At 38.5% G+C, this 23,564-nt stretch overlaps 1 long non-coding RNA gene across 4 annotated transcripts in view; it reads right to left on the bottom strand.

The window, feature by feature from the left end:
* The window catches only part of LOC104120934 (uncharacterized), a 29,406-nt gene extending 7,198 nt beyond the window's left edge, over positions 1-22,208 (bottom strand). The window contains exons 1-4 of one of the 4 annotated variants that reach the window (XR_011410832.1): positions 21,961-22,208; positions 21,755-21,866; positions 10,552-10,638; positions 1,835-2,078 (exon numbers count right to left, since the gene is read on the bottom strand). This is a non-coding gene — a long non-coding RNA (uncharacterized lncRNA). Of the gene's footprint in view, positions 1-1,834; positions 2,079-8,970; positions 9,257-10,551; positions 10,639-21,754; positions 21,867-21,960 lie in introns of those variants that run through there. The other 3 variants (XR_011410834.1, XR_011410833.1, XR_011410835.1) reach the window with 3 other exon arrangements.
* Between the last annotated feature and the right edge of the window lie 1,356 nt (positions 22,209-23,564).

Here is a 23,564-nt window from a genome sequence, read left to right as displayed (position 1 = left end):
CATTCTCTAAATTTAATGAGCAATTGCTATTGGTCTATTGCTGATGTGGTGTCATTTTGTTGGCTGTGACATTTTCCTCCACCAGAAGGAAGAACTTAAGCTTGAGTTTAAGATTTCTAATTCTCTTTGCTCCTCTTTCTTCTCAAGTAATTTTTCGTTGATCAAACGGTGTTCAAATTACTTTCGGTTATTATTTAAGTATGCTATGTATTTTCTCCTGATACTTGGATTTTCACTTGGATAATGTTGGCCCAAGTGAAAGTTTTATTTTGAAGATTGACAAAGAAAGCTCAGGCAATAAACCAGGTCCATCCCCTGTGTACACAGACACGGGTAGATTCGAGCATGAGGAATGCACGTGAAGGAGATAAGCTTAACTTGTTATATCTGATATCTCCTGATCGAAAATGTTGCATATTTGATAAGTAGAAGGACTCCTTACTCAAAGAGAACACTATCCAAGATAAAGAAGGAGTTAGAAGTTGAGGATAACTAGAACTCTTCCACTAAGGAAGAGTAGCATTAGAACTCTAGTTGTTTCTTATTCTACTAACTCTACGTATTGTAGGATGTTCTCATTCTACAGGCACGTACAAAAGCAGAAGTTAAACGTGAGTTGAGAGCAAAATAGCAAGATAATTTGCAAGCAATTTTTATGTAATTCAAGTGTGCGAACCTGAAGCTACATGAACCAGATAGAAGAACCACTTTCAAGTGTCTGTCTTTTATTCTAGTTCAATTGTAGTAGGTGGTTTTCAAATTGTATCTTTCAGCTTTATCTAGAAGCAATTGTAATAGGTACTCTGAGTATTCAAGTTAGAGTTAACTTGAAGTTGTCGCAACAGTTAGAGGCTGGTTGCCACAACGGGATTAGAGGTAATCCTTAGGTTTACAAAGAGTGTTTGTAAATGTTGTTTTGGCTCAGTGATTTAGTGAAGTATTAGGGAAAATCCTACTGAGTAGTAGGTCGTGGCTTTTTCACCTTTTGAGGCGGGTGTTTTCCACGTAAAAATACTTGTGTTCTTTACTTTCCGCATTTACTATTTCAGCAACAGTAGGCTAAGGAACAATTAGAAGAACCAGGTCCTTCTATAATCAGTGCACGCGAAAATTGGACACCACACAAATCATCCCCCCTCTTGTGTGGCATTGACATATAAAATATCAATTGATATCAGAGCAGGTTACCCTTGAAGAGGCTAATACCTTAAGAGAAGATCAAGATGAGTGCACCACTTGAAAACTGGGAAGGGCAATCCACTGCTAGGCTACCACTCTTCAATGGCCAGTACTACTCCTGAAGGAAAAACAGGATGAGAGATCACATCATAGGAGAAGACTATGAGCTATGAGACATTGTCACAGATGGCACACTGGCTACCAAAAAGATAAATGCTGAAGGAGTAGAGGTACCAAAGACAAAAGTGGATTGCACCGCTGAGGACTTGAAGAAATGGGAGAAGAATGCCAAAGCCAAGAAGTGGCTTGTTTGTGGACTTGGTCCAGATGAGTATAGTAGAATCCAAAGTTGTACCACTGCCAAGGAAATCTGGGATACTCTGCAAATGGCTCACGATGGAACACCTCAGGTGAAAAGGTCTAGAGGAACTCTACTGTATTCTCAATATGAGAACTTTACTATGAAGGAAGGAGAAACCATTCAAGAGATGTACACAAGGTTCACTACATTGACAAATGAACTAAAGTCTCTTGGAAGAATTATTTCTGAAGAAGATTGTCATGACCCAAAATCCAACTAGTCGCGACGGCACCTAACCTAACCCGCTAGGTAAGCCAACTTTCAATTATCCAATTTCAATAACAATTATTAAAGTAAATTAAGTGAATAAACATCTTAATCTCATACATCCTCCAAGAACTGGTAGTACAAATCATGAGCTTCTAAGAATAGAGTATACAAAGCGGAAATGAAATAAATACATAGTCTGTTTGAATAATACATAAACAGAGCTTTTATAAATCTAAAGCTACCCTGAACAAAAGGCAGCTACAACAGGAACGCGGGTATATCTTCAAGTCCCGCAACCATCGAGCATAGCAACAACAGCCGCCAACATCTGCACGCAATGTGCAGAAGTGTAGTATCAGTACAACTGACCCCATGTACTGAGTAAGTAACAAACCTAGCCGTAGGTTGAAAGTAGTGACGAGCTTCCACCAAGGTCGGGTCCAAAACCAATAGTCCACAACAGTCCATAACAACAATAAGCAAATAATACCAGAAGTAACTTAGAGATAAAATGCTCAGGCAAATCATGATTTCAAAATAATAGTTCTTCCTTTCAAACCCATCAGTGAAAACTCAAATCTTTTGCCGGAGTTGCCAAAAATGTGAATAGTTTGAAAACATTAAATTCCTGCCAAAATCTTGTCAAAAATAAATAAGATGTTTCATTTTCCTTCCGGATAACCCGTGTAAAAACAAATGTATCACTATGCACATCTGTCAAAAATGTGTAAAAATCATGAATGATGTGATGAAGTACAACATGAGGAAAAAAATACATCTTTATGCCTGTATGGCATGTGTGCATGCCAATGCGATGCAACTCAATGATAAAAATCATAAACAGCCCCTCGGGCAAACCTCACAGTCACTCGTGCCACTTGGGCCATCACAATCACTCTTGCCACTCGGGCATACCTCACAATCACTCATGCCTCCCAGTCACTCAGCACTCGGCACACGGCACTCGCACTCAGTGGGTACCTGCGCTCACTGGGGGTGTGTACAGACTCCGGAGGGGCTCCTTCAGCCCAAGCGCTATAATCTGCACGAACAACTCACGTGCTATAATAATAAAGTATGCTATAGGCGGGCAGCCCCGATCCATACTCATCCTCACAATCAGGCCCTCGGCCGATATCAACATGTTGCGGCGTGCAGCCCGATCCCATAAATATCGTCACAAATCAGGCCCTCGGCCTCACTCAGTCATAAACCTCTCAAGCCACTCGGGCATTTCAGTAAAACAGGGCATTCGGCCCAAAATATTTATATACATCAAAATAGAGTCATAAAACTGAGTTATGATATGCAATGAAATGAATATGACTGAGAATGAATTTTCAATTTAACACAATATTTCACAGCAATATGACCTCAGTGGGTCCCAATAATACTGGCACATAGCCTCAACATGATTTTAATATACTTTTAAGCTCAATTTCTTTAACACATAAAATCGCATGGAAAATACCAAGGTTATTTAACTATAAAATTCCACAAAAATAATTATGTCACAATTTCTATAGTGTACGCCCACACGCCCATCACCTAGCATGTGTGTCACCTCCCAATATTTCACAAAATACATATATTCATTGTTCATACCCTCAACTCCAAGATTAGAAGAGTTACTTACCTCGAACATGCCAAATCCAATGTCGAGCAAGCTAAGCAATGCTACAGAAATTCCATTCTGCGCGTATAACTTCCAAATGGCTCGAATCTAGTCACAATTAATTTGATTCAGCTCACAAAAATTATAGAAATTAATTCCATATCAAAATACTAATATTTTCCAAAAATCCGAAATTACGCCCCAAAAATCACTCGTGGGGGCCACGTCTCGAAATCCGATAAAACTCACAAAATCCGAACCCCCATTCAACCACGAGTCCAACCATACCAAAATTACTCAAATCCGACCACAACTCGGCCTTCAAATCCTCAATTAAAATCTATGAATTTTTCTACTATTTTCAACCCAAAATAGTAATTTGTTGATAAAAACAATAATAGATTCGTGTAATTTGACCAAAAACGAGTTAGAATCACTTACTCCAATCCATATGATGAAAATCGCCTCAAATATCGCTTCAATCTGAGCTCCATAGTTCCAAATGTGTTAAAATGGCCGAAACCTCAAAATATATCTTCTGTCCAGGCATTTACTCTTCACGATCGCGATGCACAAAAATTTTCAGCCCAAACTTTGCCTTTCGCGATCGCAAAGAACAAATTCCCAGCACTTTCATACAGCCTCTAGTTTAATGGTCATAACGTTTTGTACAAAACTCCAAATTACAAATGGTTTAATTTTCTGAAAACTAGACACCAAGGACTATAACTTTCATTTGTTTATCATCTCCCAATTCCTTACAGATTTCTAGATATAAGCTTCCAAAGTCAGCCCTGTGCAACGGAGATGTCCAAACTCTTCCCGGACAACCTATAGTGTATCTATCATAACTCTTTGTACACAACTCAAACTGACAAATGGTTTACATTTCTGAAAACTAGATATCAAGGTCTACAACTTTCATTTTTGGATCATCTCCAAATTTCTTATAGATTGCGAGATATAAGCTTCCAAAGTCGGGTTAGTGCAGCAGGATTTTCCTCTACGTGATCGCGAAAAGGCTTCCGCGATCGCGATTCACAATGCCCAAACAGCAAAATTGCTCTTCGCGATCGCGATGCATACCTCTGTGGCCAAAACTCAGCAACTAAGAATGGCCTAGAAATGGTCTGAAACCACCCCGAAACTCACCTGAACCCCTCGGGACCTCAACCAAATATACCAACAAGTCCTAAAACATCATACGAACTTAGTCGAAGCCTCGAATCACATCAAACAATGCTAAAACCACGAATCATGCCCCAATTCAAGCCTAATGAACTTTGAACTTTCAAATTCTATATCTTGTGCCGAAATACATCAAATCAATCCAGAATGACTTCAAATTTTGCACACAAGTCATAAATGACATAACGAAATTATTCCAATTTCCAGAATCGGATTCCGACCTCGATATCAAAAAGTCAACCCCTCCTGTCAAACTTTCCAAAAATCTAACTTTCGGTATTTCAAGCCTAATTCCACTACGGACCTCCAAATAATTTTCCGGACACGCTCTCAAGTCCAAAATCACCATACGGAGCTATTGGAATCATCAGAATTAAATTCCGAGGTCGTTTACACATAAGTTGACATCCGGTCAGTATTTTAACTTAAGCTTTAAACTTTGAAACTAAGTGTTCCAATTCATTCCAAAACCTCACCGGACCTGAACCAATTGCCCCGGAAAGTCACACAACAAATGTAAAGCCCAATTTGAGAAGTAAATGGGGAAACGGGGTTGTAATACTCAAAACGACCGGTACATTCTCCCCCACTTAAACATACGTTCGTCCTCGAACGTGCCAAGAGTTGTTTCCAAGCCATCAAACCATTGTTCCATCTTACCACACACGTACCCGGGGGTGACCCGCGTCACCCTATTCCATATAGGCTTGACAACACAATCCAACTGAATTCATTAATTTAACTCTAGCCCATAAACCTTGGAATTTAATTTCCAACCTTTAGAATTTCTTTCAAGACACAAGTCTTACATTTACACACCGTATAAATCCGAACAAGTTGCATCGAGCTATAACTATAACCACGGATATAATCAACCAACATATTACACAACTCGCATGCTCGTAGCACCATTCTTGATCGCAGTGACTACTCCAAAACCAACCGCATACTAGTATTAAACCCATATCGAACCAAACCTCATCCCAAAAACTTCGTACATTGTTGATAATAAAAGAAACACGCGAAATTTCATGACCACTTACCAGATCAACAAGTTACGGAGCCCTCTCGCCCCAACCAGAACCATAATCCCTTTCTGAGCCGACTTTCAATATTATACTCACGAATATACTGAAATCAAACCTGATAGTACCCATTCTAGGTCCAATGACCTTATATTACTAAACATAATTGTTCCATAGACATGCCTCACCAATATAACTCAGAGCCACAACTCGTGCCATCCGTGCACCAATACGCAACAATTCAAATATACCCAGTCATGGAAAAAATGACTCAAATGAGAGAATTGCCCCGCCAGATTAACATGTACCTCCACAACGAAATGCTGAAAATTCATCATATACCGTAGAACCATCATCTGATTCTAACAAGAGGTTCATATTATATAGTCTGAGCCACCCTGCTCTGAATCAATTACCACGGAGAGGCAAATAACAAAAAAAAGTGCCACGCAAAAACCTGAAAGAACATAACCATTACGCAATCGATCATGCAATACCCAAATACTCATCACGCTCAACTTCCACTATAAAGCTCACCATTTGTGCACATAACCAATGAATCATTACTCCTCGTAGCATAAAGGAGTAACTCACAGATCATTTGAGAACACAAATAAGTTCAACATCAACCAAATGACACATCCCTCAATAATAGCAGTATGAAGCCAACCATTCCGGCTCGGTGTAGAATACACATCTTAATTGGGCCTACCTATGGACCCCCAAATCAACTCAGGTTACCCACAAATAGATAAAAATTCTTTCGAAAATCTATAATGACTGAATCATAACACATTCTATCACCTGGCTAGCTCCGGCCACAACTTCACAGTCCACAACCATGAAACAATCTGCTCCTGGGAACTCCCAATCTCTGAATCCATAGAACACGCGAATCATCATATTTGATTCCATCTCCACTGCCCGAATGCCTAACACTTCTCTCATACACGATCATCCCACGAGAAATACTTTAAAAGTTCTTCCGTGCCAATTGACAAAATTTGAATATCAGCAGTCTATCAACCATGTGAGTACTGCAATACTAATTTATACATCCGTAAGTAAAAATACAATGCGTCTTCTGAAGTCCGCCCCTTTCTCATACAACACCAAGTAGTAATAGTATTCATCTAGCTATTTGAAACCGTCCATATTGTCCAACATTCGTTACCTCCTCTTCACGACTGTAATGCCACCTTGTACATGAAAATCTAGCTTTTGTACAACACATAACATCTATATTGCCATAATGTGAAAAGCACAAGAATCTTATTATCAACTTTGAGTCACCAATAATTTACATACCATTTTAGTTAGAACCCTTTCTCTTGCTTCTTTCCAGGAGAAAATCACAATACATAACACGTTCTCCACACCGGTAGAAACCATCAAGAATACTTTGGAATCCATTTGCACATAATCAAGCCCTTAAAACTAAATTAATCTAACTCGACCAAGCCACGCAGGTCGCCAAGTCCAGGTGTATTGCCACAAAGCACCTGTAGAAAACCCCAACATCATATGCACCCAAAGAACCGATCTTATCCATTACCATATTGATCCAACCTACTACCTAGTTGTCCTATTTTTCTCCGAGTCCCTTCCGAATTTATCTTCAGATTGATACTTCTTCTTGCTAAAATACCACGATCTTTAACCACAACTCACCCTACAAACCTTAGTATAGAACCACAACGCCATGCGGCCCATAAGCAACTGTATTTTTCTTAAGCACCTTCAAAAATACCACAACTATAATACTCACTCTGAGAATACCTTATATGAATTTGAAATTGTTCTTCTTACCTTCCTTATACAAAAATGTAGAATCCTTAGTCATATAGAATTTCCGCAAGTCCAGGCACCATCAAACACAAATCTCGGATTTTATCCATACACAAGTCCGGAAACAATCTCAATTGCTACGTATAATTCTCAAACCCACTGGAATCTTTTCTCTCGGGAGTCACCCACTTTGCTTAAATCTAATTGGGCCGCCCAAATGGGCCAAAAGACATGTGCCCCACTAGCACCACAACACTCAAAGAAGTAGCTCTACTTTAACACCACATATTAAATTCATACTCCATGCGCACTACGTCATTCACCAATAACAACTCACCTATCCCACGAATTTCATATACTCATACGTGCAATATAATCCTTAACCAGGAATTTCTTTATTTGGGTCATACTCGATCTCAACTTCTGCAAGTCATAGCTAACCCACAAGTATGACTCAGACCAAAATTAAAATTTAACACCTAACCATGAAATTAAATTGTCAATAGTAGACTCCCCCACTTGGCTCAAAGCCATAGATTAAAACATTCTATAACTCACAATACCAATACTCTCTTCCTACCATAATGCCATAGTCATTCCAACGAAACTTCTTTCCAAGTTCATACAACGCCAACCATAAAAATACCTCAATCATCCGCTAAGCTCGTATTCATCCTCTTAACACACAAATCAACTTTCTCAACCAGATTCAGATTCAGATTCAAATCTCCACCCATACACCCCGTCGGCAGAAAAGAAACTCTCTACTCAAATCATAAGGAATACTCCTACGTAGATTACTCCGCAGGGTATAATCCACCTGCTTAGCCTCAATCTGGTATCTTGTTATACCCTTTCGCATTCACAATTACTATGCAATCACTTAGTCTATCTGAGTCCAAACTCATTAACTAGACGTGAGAATTTAGTTTTACCCCAAAATTTAACAATGTGAAAGATCCTTCAAAACATTCATACTGGAGACTGTACGCCACATCAATTCAAAAATCAAGCACCCAATGGCCTTTCCTTTACATTTCAAGGGAACATTTCTCGTCATATTTAAATCGTCTTAACATATACCGCATTTACATCATACTCATCACAAAGCCATTCCGCCGCTCATCGAGCCACAACTTTCACTCATAGGGATATTACCGGACATATGAGTCCAAATGTACAGGTTACAACTGAAGCTACCGAGACTAAGATGCGGTCTAAACCTGGACTAAAGTCCTCCAGACTGGCCCATCACCAAAACACAGAATACACATCTTGAACCTCATTCATAGAATCACAAGCCGGCGATGCACAGCTGATACCGAGCGCTCATGTGCGCATACGAATACGTGGAAGGAATTCAAAGAGTTATGTCTCAAGCTGAATAAATCTCGCACGATAAGGAAAAAAAGATGGGAAGTATATATCCTAAATGCCCTGTAGCCTCTCGAAGATAAGTATGGACGTCATCATACCGATCCGCAAGACTCTACTAGACACTTGCTCATGACTTGTAGAACCTATGAACCTAGAGCTCTGATACCACCTTGTCACGACCCAAAATTCAACTAGTCGCGATGGCACCTAACCCAACCCGCTAGGTAAGCCAACTTTCAATTATCCAATTCCAATAACAATTATTAAAGTAATTTAAGTGAATAAACATCTTAATCCCATACATCCCCCAAGAACTGGTAGTATAAATCATGAGCTTCTAAGAATAGAATATACAAAGCGAAAATGAAATAAATACATAGTCTGTTTGAATAATACATAAACAGAGCTTTTATAAATCTAAGGCTACCCTGAACAAAAGGCAGCTACAACAGGAACGCAGGTATATCTTCAAGTCCCGCAACCATCGAGCATAGCAACAATAGCCGCCAACATCTGCACGCAATGTGCAGAAGTGTAGTATCAGTACAACTAACCCCATGTACTGAGTAAGTAACAAACCTAGCCGTAGGTTGAAAGTAGTGACGAGCTTCTACTAAGGTCGGGTCCAAAACCAATAGTCCACAACAGTCCATAACAACAATAAGCAAATAATACCAGAAGTAACTCAGCGATAAAATGTTCAGCCAAATCATGATTTCAAAATAATAGTTCTTTCTTTCAAACCCGTCAGTGAAAACTCAAATCTTTTGCCGGAGTTGCCAAAAATGTGAATAGTTTGAAAACATTAAATTCCTCCCAAAATCTTGTCAAAAATAAATAAGATGTTTCATTTTCCTTCCGGATAACCCGTGTAAAAACAAATGCATCACTATGCACATCTGTCAAAAATGTGTAAAAATCATGAATGATGTGATGCAGTACAGCATGAGGAAAAAAATACATCTTTATGCCTGTATGTCATGTGTGCATGCCAATGCGATGCAACTCAATGATAAAAATCATAAACAGCCCCTCGGGCAAACCTCACAGTCACTCGTGCCACTTGGGCATACCTCACAATCACTCATGCCTCCCAGTCACTAAGCACTCGGCACTCGCACTCAGTAGGTACCTGCGCTCACTGTGGGTGTGTACAGACTCCGGAGGGGCTCCTTCAGCCCAAGCGCTATAATATGCACGAACAACTCACATGCTGCACGGACAACTCACGTGCTATAATAATAAAGTATGCTACAGGCGGGCAGCCCCGATGCACACTCACCCTCACAATCAAGCCCTCGGCCGATATCAACATGTTGTGGCGTGCAGTCTGATCCCATAAATATCCTCACAAATCAGGCCCTCGGCCTTACTCAGTCATAAACCTCTCAAGCCACTCGGGCATTTCAGTAAAATAGGGCATTCGGCCCAAAACATTTATATGCATCAAAATAGAGTCATAAAACTGAGTTATGATATGCAATGAAATGAATATGACTGAGTATGAATTTTCAATTTAACACAATATTTCACAGTAATATGACCTCTGTGGGTCCCAATAATACTGGCACATAACCTCAACATGATTTTTAATATGCTTTTCAGCTCAATTTCTTTAACCGATAAAATCGCATGGAAAATACCAAAGTTATTTAACTATTAAATTCCACAAAAATAATTATATCACAATTTCTATAGTGCACGCCCACACGCCCGTCACCTAGCATGTGCGCCACCTCCCAACAATTCACAAAATACATATATTCAGGGTTCATACCCTCAACTCCAAGATTAGAAGAGTTACTTACCTCGAACAGGCCAAATCTAATGTCGAGCAAGCTAAGCAATGCACCAGAAATTCCATTATGCGCGTATAACTTCCAAACGGCTCGAATCTAGTCACAATTAATTTGATTCAGCTCACAAAAATTATAGGAATTAATTCTATATCAAAATACTAATATTTTCCAAAAATCCGAAATTACGCTCCAAAAATCACTCGTGGGTCCCACATCTCGGAATCCTATACAAAATCCGAACCCCCATTCAACCACGAGTCCAACCATACCAAAATTACTCAAATCCGACCACAACTCGGCCTTCAAATTCTCAATTAAAGTCTATGAATTTTTCTACTATTTTCAATCCAAAACACGAATTTGTTGATAAAAACAATAATAGATTCGTGTAATTTAACCAAAATCGAGTTAGAATCACTTACCCCAATTCATATGGTGAAAATCGCCTCAAAAATCACTTCTATACGAGCTCCATAGCTCCAAATATGTCAAAAATGGCCGAAACCTCAAAATATATCTTCTGTCGAGGCATTAACTATTCGCGATTGCAAAGCACAAAAATTTTCAGCCCAAAATTTGCCTTTCGCGATCGCGGAAAATGCTTCGCGATCGTGAAGAACAAATTCCCAGCACTTTCAGACAGCTTCTACTATAATGGTCATAACGTTTTGTACAAAACTCCAGATTGCAAATGGTTTAATTTTTTGAAAACTAGACATCAAGGACTATAACTTTCATTTGTTTCTCATCTCCCAATTCCTTGCAGATTTCTAGATGTAAGCTTCCAAAGTTAGCCCTGTGCAACGGATATGTCCAAACTCTTCTCGGACAGCCTATAGTGTATCTACCCTAACTTTTTGTACACAACTCAAAGTGACAAATTGTTTACATTTCTGAAATCTAGACATCAAGGTTTACAACTTTCATTTTTGGATCATCTCTAAATTCCTTAGATTGCGAGATATAAGCTTCCAAAGTCGGGTTAGTGCAGCAGGATTTTCCTCTACGCGATCGCGATTCACAGTGCCCAAACAGCAAAATTGCTCTTCGCGATCGTGATGCATACCTCTGTGGCCAAAAATCAGCAACTAAGAATGGCCTAGAAATGGTCCGAAACCACCTCGAAACTCACCCGAGCCCCTCGGGATCTCAACCAAATATACCAACAAGTCCTAAAACATCATACGAACTTAGTCGAAGCCTTGAATCACATCAAACAACGCTAAAACCACAAATCATGCCCCAATTCAAGCCTAATGAACTTTGAACTTTCAAATTCTATATCTTGTGCCGAAATACATCAAATCAATCCGGAATGACTTCAAATTTTGCACACAAGTCATAAATGACATAACGAAGTTATTTCAATTTCCAGAATCGGATTCCGACCTCGATATCAAAAAGTCAACCTCCCTGTCAAACTTCCCAAAAATTCAGCTTTCGATATTTCAAGTCTAATTCCACTACGGACCTCCAAATAATTTTTCGGACACGCTCCTAAGTCCAAAATTACCGTACAGAGCTATTGGAATCATCAGAATTAAATTCCGAGGTCGTTTACACATAAGTCGACATCGGATCACTATTATGACTTAAGCTTTAAACCTTGGAACTAAGTGTTCCAATTCATTCCAAAACCTCACCGGACCCGAACCAATTACCCCAACAAGTCACACAACAACTGTAAAGCCCAATTTAAGAAGTAAATGGGGAAACGAGGTTGTAATACTCAAAACGACCGGCCGGATCGTTACAAAGATAGAATCGAGAAAATATTGACAAGGGTTCTGCCTGTTACTTGGGAGAGCAAAATTACTGCCATTCATGAATCAAAGAACATTGCGACCCTCCCATAGGATGAATTAATTGGAAATCCCACTGCTTATGAACTTAGGAGATAAACCATGAAAACGGATGTACCAAAGAAGGAAAAGGAGCCTGGCACTCAGAATCACTGAAAGTTCTGATCTTGAAGATGATGAAATGGCTATGATCACTAAGGATTTCAAATACTTGAGGAGAGGAAAGGGTCCTTCAAGAAGTGGAAGCTATAGTAAATCAAAAGTTCCTGATAAGCAAACCAATAATGGATGCTACAAGTGTGGAAAGACTGATCACCACATCAAAAATTATCCCCCAATGGGAAATTGAATGGAAGAAGGAAAGAGTTAAACGAAGGAATAGGAAGAAGGAACAGGTTCAACCTAATAAAAGCAAAGGATCAACCAAGGCTATGGTCGCTTCTTGGGGAGAAAGCTCAGATGAAAGCTCGGATGATGATGATGGGGATAAACAAGAACTTATGACCATTAGAGAATCTGATGAGGAAACTGAGGTAAGTGTAATTCATCTCAAAGACAAGATTAAATTGCTGTTTAAAGAAAGGTTATCTGAGTTACTTCTAGAACTAATTGATGAATCAGAGGATGTAAACAATGAAAATGAACGGTTGTCTAAAGAATGTGTGATTTTAAAGGCTAAGTGCAAAAACCTGGAACTTAGGGTTAGTGAAACTGTAAATGAAAATATTGTTTTGAAGAACCAGGTTTATGCACTTGACTCAAATGTCCTAGAGCTTAGATCTGAAAATCTAAAACTGAAATTAGGAATAGGTAAAAAGACAGCTGATCACACACAACTCACTCTAGAAGAAAATATAGGAAAAATGAAAGATGAATTGTATAAAAGGGATGAGCATGTAAGAATCCTAAAGGAGGATTTAAGCAAAGTCAAGCATGAGCTAGACAGAACTTGTAAATGGAACAGGTCCTCCGATGCACTTTCATGGCTACAGGAGCATCATAGTAGCAACAGAAGAGGACTTGGCTTTGGGAACCTGGTACCTAAATGGGATCCTAAAAGCAAGTACCTCACACTTCTTGAGAACAAGATTTGCACACACTGTGGTAAAACAGGTCACTATAAAAGTGAATGCACTGCAAAAGAAAAGGCAAGTCAAAAGAACAAAAAATTTGTTCAAGAGAAAAATAGGCTACCATGTTGAGCTAAAAAGAATTTAATTCATCTTTTCGCCTATAGAAAGGGACCCAAACTAGTTTGGGTTTCTAAGACTAACCCCTGATTTCTTTTTGCAGGTCCAAGTGAAGGAGAGCAGTCAAATATGGTACATGGATAGTGGCTGCTCAAAGCACATAACAGGAAACAAGAACCAGTTCCTTTCACTTGAGGACCTTAAAGGAAGTAATGTCTCCTTTGGACATGGGAAGAAAGGTGAGATCATTGGGGTTGGAAAGGTAGGCAAGAATGATTCTCATTCTATTGAGAACGTCTACTTGATAGATGGACTAAAGTACAGTCTAATAAGTGTATCACAACTGTGTGATAGAGGTAACATGGTAGCATTCACATCTACCAAATGCTTTGTGATAAATTTTACCACTGACAAGATAGTTTTGCAGGGAAAAAGAGTGAACAACATATATGTTGTAGATCTATCCACACTTTTAGAAAATGAACTCACTTGCTTAAGTGTGTTAGATAATGACCCCTCCTTTGGCACAATAGACTTGGACATGCCAGTGTAAGTCAACTCAACAAACTTGTCTCCAAGGACTTAGTGATAGGACTGTCTAACATTAAGTTCAAGGAAGATAAGGTTTGTGATGCCTGTGCAAGGGGGAAGTAGGTAAGATCCTCTTTAAAAAGCAAGAAAGTGGTAAGTACCACCAGGACGATGGAACTGGTCCATATGGATCTTTGTGGACCAATAAGAACATTAAGTAGAGGTGGTAAGAGAAATGTGATGGTCTTATTGATGATTACTCTAGGTTTACTTGGACATTGTTTTTAACATCTAAAAATGAAGCATTTGACATGTTCACTTCGTTTGTTAGAAAAACTCATAAACAACTAGGTAATCAACTTGCATCAATTAGGTCTTATCATGGTACTGAATTTGAGAATGCTAAATTTGCTGAATTTTGTGATGAACATGGCATAGATCATAACTTTTCTGATCCTAGGACTCCACAACAAAATGGAGTAGTTGAAAGAAATAATAGGACACTTGAAGATATGGCTAGGACTATGCTTCTTTCTAGTAAATTGCCCCACAGTTTCTGGGCAGAAGCTGTGAACACTGCATGTTACATCATAAATAGGTGCATGACTAGACCTCTTGTAGAGAAGACTCCCTATGAGTTACTTAAAGGGAGAAAGGCAAACATATCCCATCTTAGGGCATTTGGATGCAAGCGCTTTGTGCACAATAATGGTAAAGACTCCCTAGGTAAGTTTGATCCAAGAAGTGATGAACGAGTGTTCTTGGGTTATTCTTCAAATAGTAAAGCTTACAAGATTTATAACAAAAGAACTATGTGTGTAGAAGAAAGTGTACATGTAATTTTTGATGAAACTAACATCCTTTCTGAGAGACAGGAACATGAAGATGAAGCAATTGGGCTGGTTAGAAACTCAAATAAAACCACAGCCCAGACTGAAGCTGCACCAAAGGAAGGAACAGGTGATGGAACATGTCCTTCTACGCAGGGCAACCTGACAGGGGGAACTGATCCTCAAACCCTGAGGGAACCTGTCCATGAACCTGTTCCCCAGCAACAAAACACTGAAGGAACATCTAAGGGAAACCAACTGGTTGTGAAACCTTATAAGTACCAAAGTTCTCATCCCATTGAGAACATAATTACTGATCCAACCTCTGGAATCAAAATCAAATCTTCTTTGAAGAATCTTTGTGCTTTTAATGCTTTTCTATCTCTTATTGAACCTAAAAATGTTGCTGAGGCTTTGCAGGATGCAGACTGGGTAAATGCAATGCAAGATGAACTTAATCAATTTGAGAGAAGTCAAGTTTGGCATCTGGTACCAAGACCCAAGGACAGATCAGTAATTAGTACTAAATGGGTCTTCAAAAACAAACTTGATGAAGATGGAACAGTTACAAGGAACAAGGCAAGATTAGTGGTTCAAGGATATAGTTAAGAGGAGGGCATAAACTATGATGAGACTTTTGCTCCAGTTGCAAGATTGGAAACAATTAGACTCCTCATAGCATTTGCTGCTTACATGGAATTCACTCTCCATCAGATGGATGTCAAGAGTGCCTTACTCAATGGCTATCTAAATGAAGAAGTGTTTGTCAAGCAACCTCCGGGCTTTGAAAGCAAGGAATATCCTAATCATGTGTACAAGCTTGACAAGGCACTTTATGGGCTCAAGCAGGCTTCAAGAGTATAGTATAAAAGATTATCAAAAATTTTGCTTAAGCATGGCTACAAGAGAGGTAAAATTGACAATACTTTATTCTTGAAAGAAAAAGGTAAAAATCTCTTAGTATTTCAGATATATGTTGATGATATAATCTTTGAAGCAACCACTAATAACTTAAGTAAAGAATTTGCTAAACTAATGGGGAGTGAATTTGAAATGAGCATGATGGTTGAGCTTAATTATTTTTAGGCTTACAAATTAAATAAAATTCAAATGGAACTATGATCCATCAGCAGAAGTATGTAAAAGAGTTGCTTAAAAGGCTTAAAATGAAAGATTCCAAAGAAATTGACACTCCTATTGCAACAACTACAAAGTTGGATATAGATTAACCTGGTTCATCTGTTGATCAGAAGTTGCATAGGGGAATGATTGGCTCATTGTTGTATCTCACTGCGAGCAGACCTGACATTATTTTCAGTGTAGGCCTTTGTGCAAAATTTCAGGCGAATCCAAAGCAGTCTCACTTGACTGCTATCAAAAGGATTTTGAGATACCTAAAAGGCACCACTGACCTTTGTCTATGGTATCCAAAAGGTAGTAATTTCAATCTAGTGGGATATGTTGATGCTCATTATGCAGAGTTTCTTATGGATAGAAAGAGCACCTCAGGTATGGCACACTTTCTTGGCTCATGCCTTGTGTCTTGGGCCACCAAAAAGCAAAATTATGTGGCCTTATCTACTGTTGAAGCTGAGTATGTTGTTGCTGCTTCATGTTGTGCTCAATTATTGTGGATCAAACAACAATTAATGGACTTTGAAATTGATGTTAGTTGTATCCCCATCTTTTGTGATAACACTAGTGCAATTAGTATGATCAAGAACCTGGTTCATCACAAGAGAACTAAGCACATAGATGTTAGGAATCACTTTTTGAGGGACAACTATGAAAAGGTTTGATCACTGTGGAATTTTGTACTACTGACAAGCAAATAGCTGATATCTTCACAAAATCTATAAGTAGAGATCACTTTAAAAGGAACAGATTAGAATTAAGGATGATTAAGATCACCTAAAAGGACAAGTTCAAAATTTCACAATCGAAAACAAACATGAAAAAAAAATGGTTAGAAAATCTGTAAATTTTGTATATAGTTAGATTAGATTTTGCTCAGTCTCATACTTTCAATAGTATACTCTTGTGCCATGTTCTGAAATGACTCATTAATCTCTAATGATATTATCTCTATTCTCTTGGAAAATTCAGACTTACACAAGAGATTTCTCAGTGAAGAACCTGGTTCATCAAGATTACTTGGTATGTATTCTACACTCTGCATAATTTGAAATAATTATATTTGGATCATGATTAAAAGAAGAGTCCCATCTAATCCCAAATTCTTTTTGGACTTATCCGTTACAAAATAAACCAGTTCTATTCAAAAGAAGTCCTAACCGCTATTAAGTGCCTAGATTCTAGGGATAGTCTTGAACGTCTTTTCAAATTGACTTGCAGTTTGATTAGACTTCTGCAAAAGTTGTTGTTACTCAAGTGAACTCCTCCACTTTATATTGATTGGGATTCATTTGTTTCTTCACTTCTAAATTTTCAAGCCGTCCAAATTCTCTCAAACTTCTCTCCTCTTCTACTCTCACACAAACTCATTTTCTAAAGCTCCCAAACTCAGAAATGGCAAACCCTTCTGAAAATCATTCATCCCCACCCAAGGAAACCACACCCACACCATCTATCACACCTTCAACCACACCTCTGTCTAATAAAGGAAGAACTAAGACGCTTGCTCGCAAGGCTGTGGCTGGGAGCGCATTATCTAAGAAATTAGATAAACAATCGAAGGATAGCCATGTCCAGGAACCTCAGAAATATGAAGACTCATTTAAGTCTACTACTGAGGGGGAAGAAACGGTTTCTTCTAAGACTGAACAAGTAACATCTGGCCCTAAATTTACTCCTAAAACTATTTTTGAGGTTGCTACGAATTTGGAGAATAGGTTTATGCTGGTAGGATCCATGGCAGATGTTGAAACTACTGAGTCTAGAAGAGTTGGTGGTAAAAATAAAAAAGGAAAAGAAAAAGAGAGTGAGGGTGCTCGGAGTACTGTGAGGGGAAAGGGAAAAAGAGTGGTCGGTTCTTCACCTACTCCTATTAGTTTAACTAAAGAATCAGGTGCAATGGTTGTTTGGGGTGAGGAATTTGCCGGAATAGAAGAGTGTGTGAGAAAAACAGGGGGAAGTGGGTCTGGAGAAGCTGTTGAGGGGCTGGTTCAACTTGGGAAAAATGTAGATGAACCTGTTCCATCTGAACAGGAAACTCTCGTAGACATGCTGAAAAGGGTGACTGCAAGTTACAATCCAAAGAAGAAAGGAAGCTTAGGAGTTAACACCCCTGGCACTGCTAGGGCAAACAAGAAAAGGAAGGCTACCTCTTTTATCCCTGTTGAAATTTCTCCCAAAAGAAGAAGAGCCACAAGAAGTCAGAAGAAGCAGAATGAGGCTGAACTGGAGAAAGCCTTAGGAGAAAGTAAAAGAAAAGTTGTTGCTAAGGGAAAGAAGAAGGTGGGTGAGCCTGGTATCAGAGCTGGTCCTTCGAGATGATGATGAGACAGAAGAAGTGGAGGTTCTGACTCCTAAAGCTAAAAAAGCCAAGACTTCCACAAAGAAGTCTATTTCAAAGTCAAAGTCCGCTGAACCATCCACTTTGGCTAAAAGAACCAGGTCTGCTATGAAATCAAGAAAAATAAAAATTGTGGAGAAAGAAGAATGGAGTGAAGAGGAAGAAGAAGATGATTCTGATACTGAGAAAAACAAGATGGTCAAATTTGGAAAGAGGACTATCTTGAAAGGCAGACTCCTCAAGGACTTGGAGGAGGAAGGAATGGTGATGCTTTTAGAGAAGTTACAATTGCAAGGCTGGAAGGACATGGGCCTTCAGATGGATGGCAGGCTGGACAAAAATGAAATTGTGGAGTTTATGGCCAATTGTGAGATAAAAGATGGTAGGGTCACCAGTGTGGTAAAGGGCGTGAAAGTAACTTTTGATGAGAAAGAGCTGGGAAAGATCTTGGGTGTATTTGCTGAAGGGTACAATGATTATAAGAAACTAAAATGGCCAAGTCTAGAGAATCTCTCTACTGCCCTTGCCATTACTAGGAAATTTGGTGACAATGAAGAGGAATTTGAGCCCAAAGCTATTTACAAAAGTGAGATGAAGTCACCCCACAAAGTGATGTTCGAATTTGTAAACAAATGTGTGCTGCCTAGGCAGGAAAGGAGGCACATTGCCACATTCATGCACCTGGTCCTTATGGAATGTTTGGACAGTGGGTGGCAAATCAATTGGCATGGGTTTATAAATTAGATTCTTGATAGGGTTCTAAATGGCACCAAGACTCATGTTGTACCCTATGGCTTTATTCTCACGACTGTACTTGCACACTTCAAGGTACCCATCAAGAAATGGGAGGTTGGTACAAGCAAGGATCATTTTGGGGCAAATACTCTGACTGCTTATGACTATGAAGTCCAAACCACTCCTAAAGAACCTGGTTCATCCAAAAAGGTACCAATGAATAGCAAAGTGCGAGCCTTGGTGCAAGAGAATGGGGCTAAGGATGCTGAGATTGATAGGCTAAGAAAGAGGTTGGCAGAAGTGGAGATTGAGAGAGATGCTCTCAGAGTTGAGCTGGCAAAAGAAAAGGAGAAGAATGATGACATTCTTCATGATATACTGAAACTACTCCAAGCCAAAAACCAAGAACCTGGTCCTTCCCAGCCTTAAGCCTCCCAGTCTAGTGTAGATCAACCAGTGACCCAGTTCGGCATTTTTTTGTTTTTTTTTGCTCATGTTCAAATATTTTTATTTCTTCTTATGCTTTGTGGTAGGATCTTATCAATCAATGAAATTCATTGTCTTTTGCTCTAACTGTTTGTTTATATTTCTTAGATGGCTAATATCCTTAGATTGATATATGATGATTAATCCATGATTGCTTGTGAAATAGCCCCAGTGGCCATGAGTAATTTCTATTTAAAATCTGATTATCTAACATTATTATGCAACTTTTCAATGATGCTAAAATGGGGTGGGAAAGGTTGTGCTTTCACTTTGGACAATGATGTTTATAATCTAATGAACATGGTCCTTGATGATAAGTGACTTTAAAAAGGTAAAATGTTCTAATATTGTGTTGATGTTGGGCTGAGTTGAAACATGGCCTAAGCTTATGAAAAGCACAGAGTTTGTCATCATCAAAAAAGAGAGAATTTGTTGGCCCAAGTGAAGTTTTGTTTTGAAGATTGACAAAGGAAGCTCAGACATGAACCAGGTCCATCCCATGTGTACACAGCCACGGGCAGATTTGAGCATGAGGAATGCACGTGAAGGAGATAAGCTTAACTTGTTATATCTGATATCTCCTGATCGAAAATGTTGCATATTTGATAAGGAGAAGGACTTTTTACTCAAAGAGAACACTATCCAAGATAAGGGAGGAGTTAGAAGTTGAGGATAACTAGAACTCTTCCACCAAGGAAGAGTAGCATTAGAACTCTAGTTATTTCTTATTCTACTAACTATATATATTACAGGATGTTCTCATTCTACAGGCATGCACAAAAGCAGAAGTTAAACGTGAGCTGAGAGCAAAATAGCAAGGTATTTTGCAAACAATTCTTGTGTGATTCAAGTATGCGAACCTGAAGCTACATGAACCAGATAGAAGAACCACTTTCAAGTGTCTGTCTTTTATTCTAGTTCAATTATAGTAGGTGATTTTCAAATTGTATCTTTCAGCTTTATCTAGAGGCAATTGTAATAGGTACTCTGAGTATTCAAGTTAGAGTTAACTTGAAGTTGTCGCAACAATTAGAGACCGGTTGCCACAATGGGATTATAGGTAATCCTTAGGTTTACAAAGAATATTTGTAAATGCTGTTTTGGCTCAGTGATTTAGTGAAATGTTGGGAAAATCCTACTGAGTAGTACGTCATGGTTTTTTCACCTTTTGAGTCGGATGTCTTTCACATAAAAATACTTGTGTTCTTTACTTTCCGCATTTACTATTTCAGCAGCAGTAGGTTAAGGAACACTTAGAATAACCAGGTCCTTCTATAATCAGTGCACGCGAAAATTGGACACCACACAAATCACCCCTCTTGTGTGGCATTGACATATAAAATATCAGATAAAGTACACAATATTATTGCATTGCTTAATGGGCTGCTATATAACTCTGCCAGTGTGAGCTTTGCAAGGTATAGATAGTTCCAAGATTGGATTAGGAATTGTGGTAGGATGAAAATAGTGAAATTATGATGAATTCTCTTAGTGATATTGATGCTATGGGGCTGAGTTGAGCAATAATTTGGCTATCACTTGTTTTCCCCGCTGAAGAAATTCTGCAGGTTGTTGTTGGGTATCCGGGGAGGGGGAGGATCATGGAGTGAACTGAAGTCGTGGCTCTTTGTTGTCTTTTGGTGGTGCGCAGATTATGAAGTGTCTTTTGACTTTTGGAGGATAAGTTTGATAGTTAAAATATACTCTTTCTGAATTTCTGTTTGATTGGGCACGGAATTTAATAAAAAATGAAGATTTTTTGAATTTATGGACTTAGTCAAAAAGGGATCCAGAGTATTTGTGTGGTTATAAAAGTTTCTCATTAAGGATATAATTATAAGTTTAAGTAAAATTTAGAAAGGGATCATTCTTTTTTGAACAGATCAAGAAAATAGGTTTAGGAGATTATAAAAATACTTTCAACTTCCGTATTGCTTCTAGTAGAGTTGTTTGACTAAATTGGGTCTTCAAACTTTCTGGTTTGGCAACAGCGAGATTTAATGGCCATCCGAATTAGAGTGAAGAAAAAGAATTGATTTGACTTCGACAGTACTTTGTTGGTTTTTATGTTTGGAAATTCAGTTATCACCCGAATAAAAGAAGAGTTAAGAAAAAATCAAGGCAAAATGAAAAGAAAAGGAAAAGATTCCAGAAAATGAGTACCCTGACAAAGTAAGGTCAGAATCATAGGCATAGAACATCAGGAAAAGCTTCAGCAAATGAACTTCAAGATTAACCAAAGAACCCCAATCCACCGCCAGATGTCTGTCAAAACCTATTAATTCAGCAAATAAGATCATAAGAAGAACAGATAGTAAGAGAAGATCAAATAAAGCTTAGAGACTAGAACCTAGAGCAACATGACTTACGAATTTCCCAAATTCCACCTTATCAAATAAAAAAAAATGAAGCCAAGTTTCAGAATTTGACAAAAATGACTGAAATTTCCCTTAAAGAGTTCCTCCCACTGACAGCTATCAGTCATAGAAAAACGTGAGGTAGGTGTGATAAAAAGAGGAATGTGAGGTAGGCACTGCGGGTTGAGATGCTTTGAGTGCTTCGGGTCTCTTTTCCATAAGATGATGGAAATTTAAGAGCGCTCTGGTCACTTTGGGGGTTTGATTAAAGGTCATTGTGCTAACTTTATGTTATATGAAAATGAAGATTAATTTTGTCTCTTACTTAACTGGGCCGATTAAATTAAAAATGCTCTTAAAACTTTTGAACTCCAATAAAAAAAAACTATTAAGAAAAATCTTTAAGCTCCAATGAAGATATCTACAAAGACAAAATGGGTTATTCGAAGTTTCAATTGCTTGCTCGTTTACATATTCCTTCTCTTAAGCTCCAACGAATTTTATGCTTACTCTAGTATTTATTTTCTGTCTCAAAACAACTATGGTATTTTTTTCATGGGCGATGTCTGAATTGACTATGTGATTGTTCCTATGTGTCTTTGTTAAGGATTACAAGGAGATATTGGGTTTCATGGTTTACCATAGGCCTTTCTAAATACAATGTAAAATGTTTCCTACTTAAACAATTTTTTACCTTAGTAATCATTTGTTTTGAGTCATTTTTGGTGTTCTTTTAGACATAAAATTGGTGGAATATTGTAACACCCCGAAAAATTTCGAATAATTAAACGCTATTAAGAAAGTTGATGTGCGCTAATTATATTATTTTGGGTGCAGACAAGAACTATTATATGAATGATATCAATTGATCATGATAATATTTGTATGAGGTGCATTAAGAATGGTTTATGGTCTAAGGAGAGCCCTAATTCCAAGTCAAGTTGGAAATTTCATAATAGACTAAAGTTTCAAGTGAGTTCGCACAAGACTTAACTTCAAACGAGCATAACTCTAATGATACGAAGTGTTATATGGTGTATTACCTATCAAATGAAATATCTTTGAGTCTAGTTTCTAACACTTCAAACCGTTCATCATTTGGATACTCCCACAAGAAGTTATGACGAAATTACCAAAGGCTGGCAGAATGCAATTCTACGACCAATTCTGCGACCGCAGAACCATTCTGCGGGCCACAGAAGTGGTTATGCGACCGCAAAATGGTCGCAGACCTAGCCAGCGCAGCCCAGTTCTAGGCATCGATTCTGCGATGTATTGTGCGACCCGCATACCCATTCTGCGGTCCATTATGCGACCACAGACCTGATTTCGGAGGGTTAATTTTTCTATTTTAATAACCCGACCCTATTTTGATAAATAGCCTTTGGGGCTTATTTTGGGGTATTTTTCTATATATTTTAGAGAGAGGTAATAGCATTTTAGAGAGAGAAGGAGGAAACCTAACATTCTAATCATCCAATTTTGCACATTTTTTTAAGAATCAAGGAAGCTAATCACAATATCTTCATCTAAGAGGTAAGATTCAAACCCTTAGTCTTCAAATCGAGTTTGGGGTAAAAGATTGGTGATTGGAGTATGATTCTTGGGTGTAAGAG

This window comes from Nicotiana tomentosiformis, chromosome 1 (assembly GCF_000390325.3).
Source record: "Nicotiana tomentosiformis chromosome 1, ASM39032v3, whole genome shotgun sequence".
Taxonomy (NCBI): domain Eukaryota; kingdom Viridiplantae; phylum Streptophyta; class Magnoliopsida; order Solanales; family Solanaceae; genus Nicotiana; species Nicotiana tomentosiformis.
Note: the sequence above shows the minus strand (reverse complement) of the source record. Positions and strands in the feature narration are given on the sequence as shown.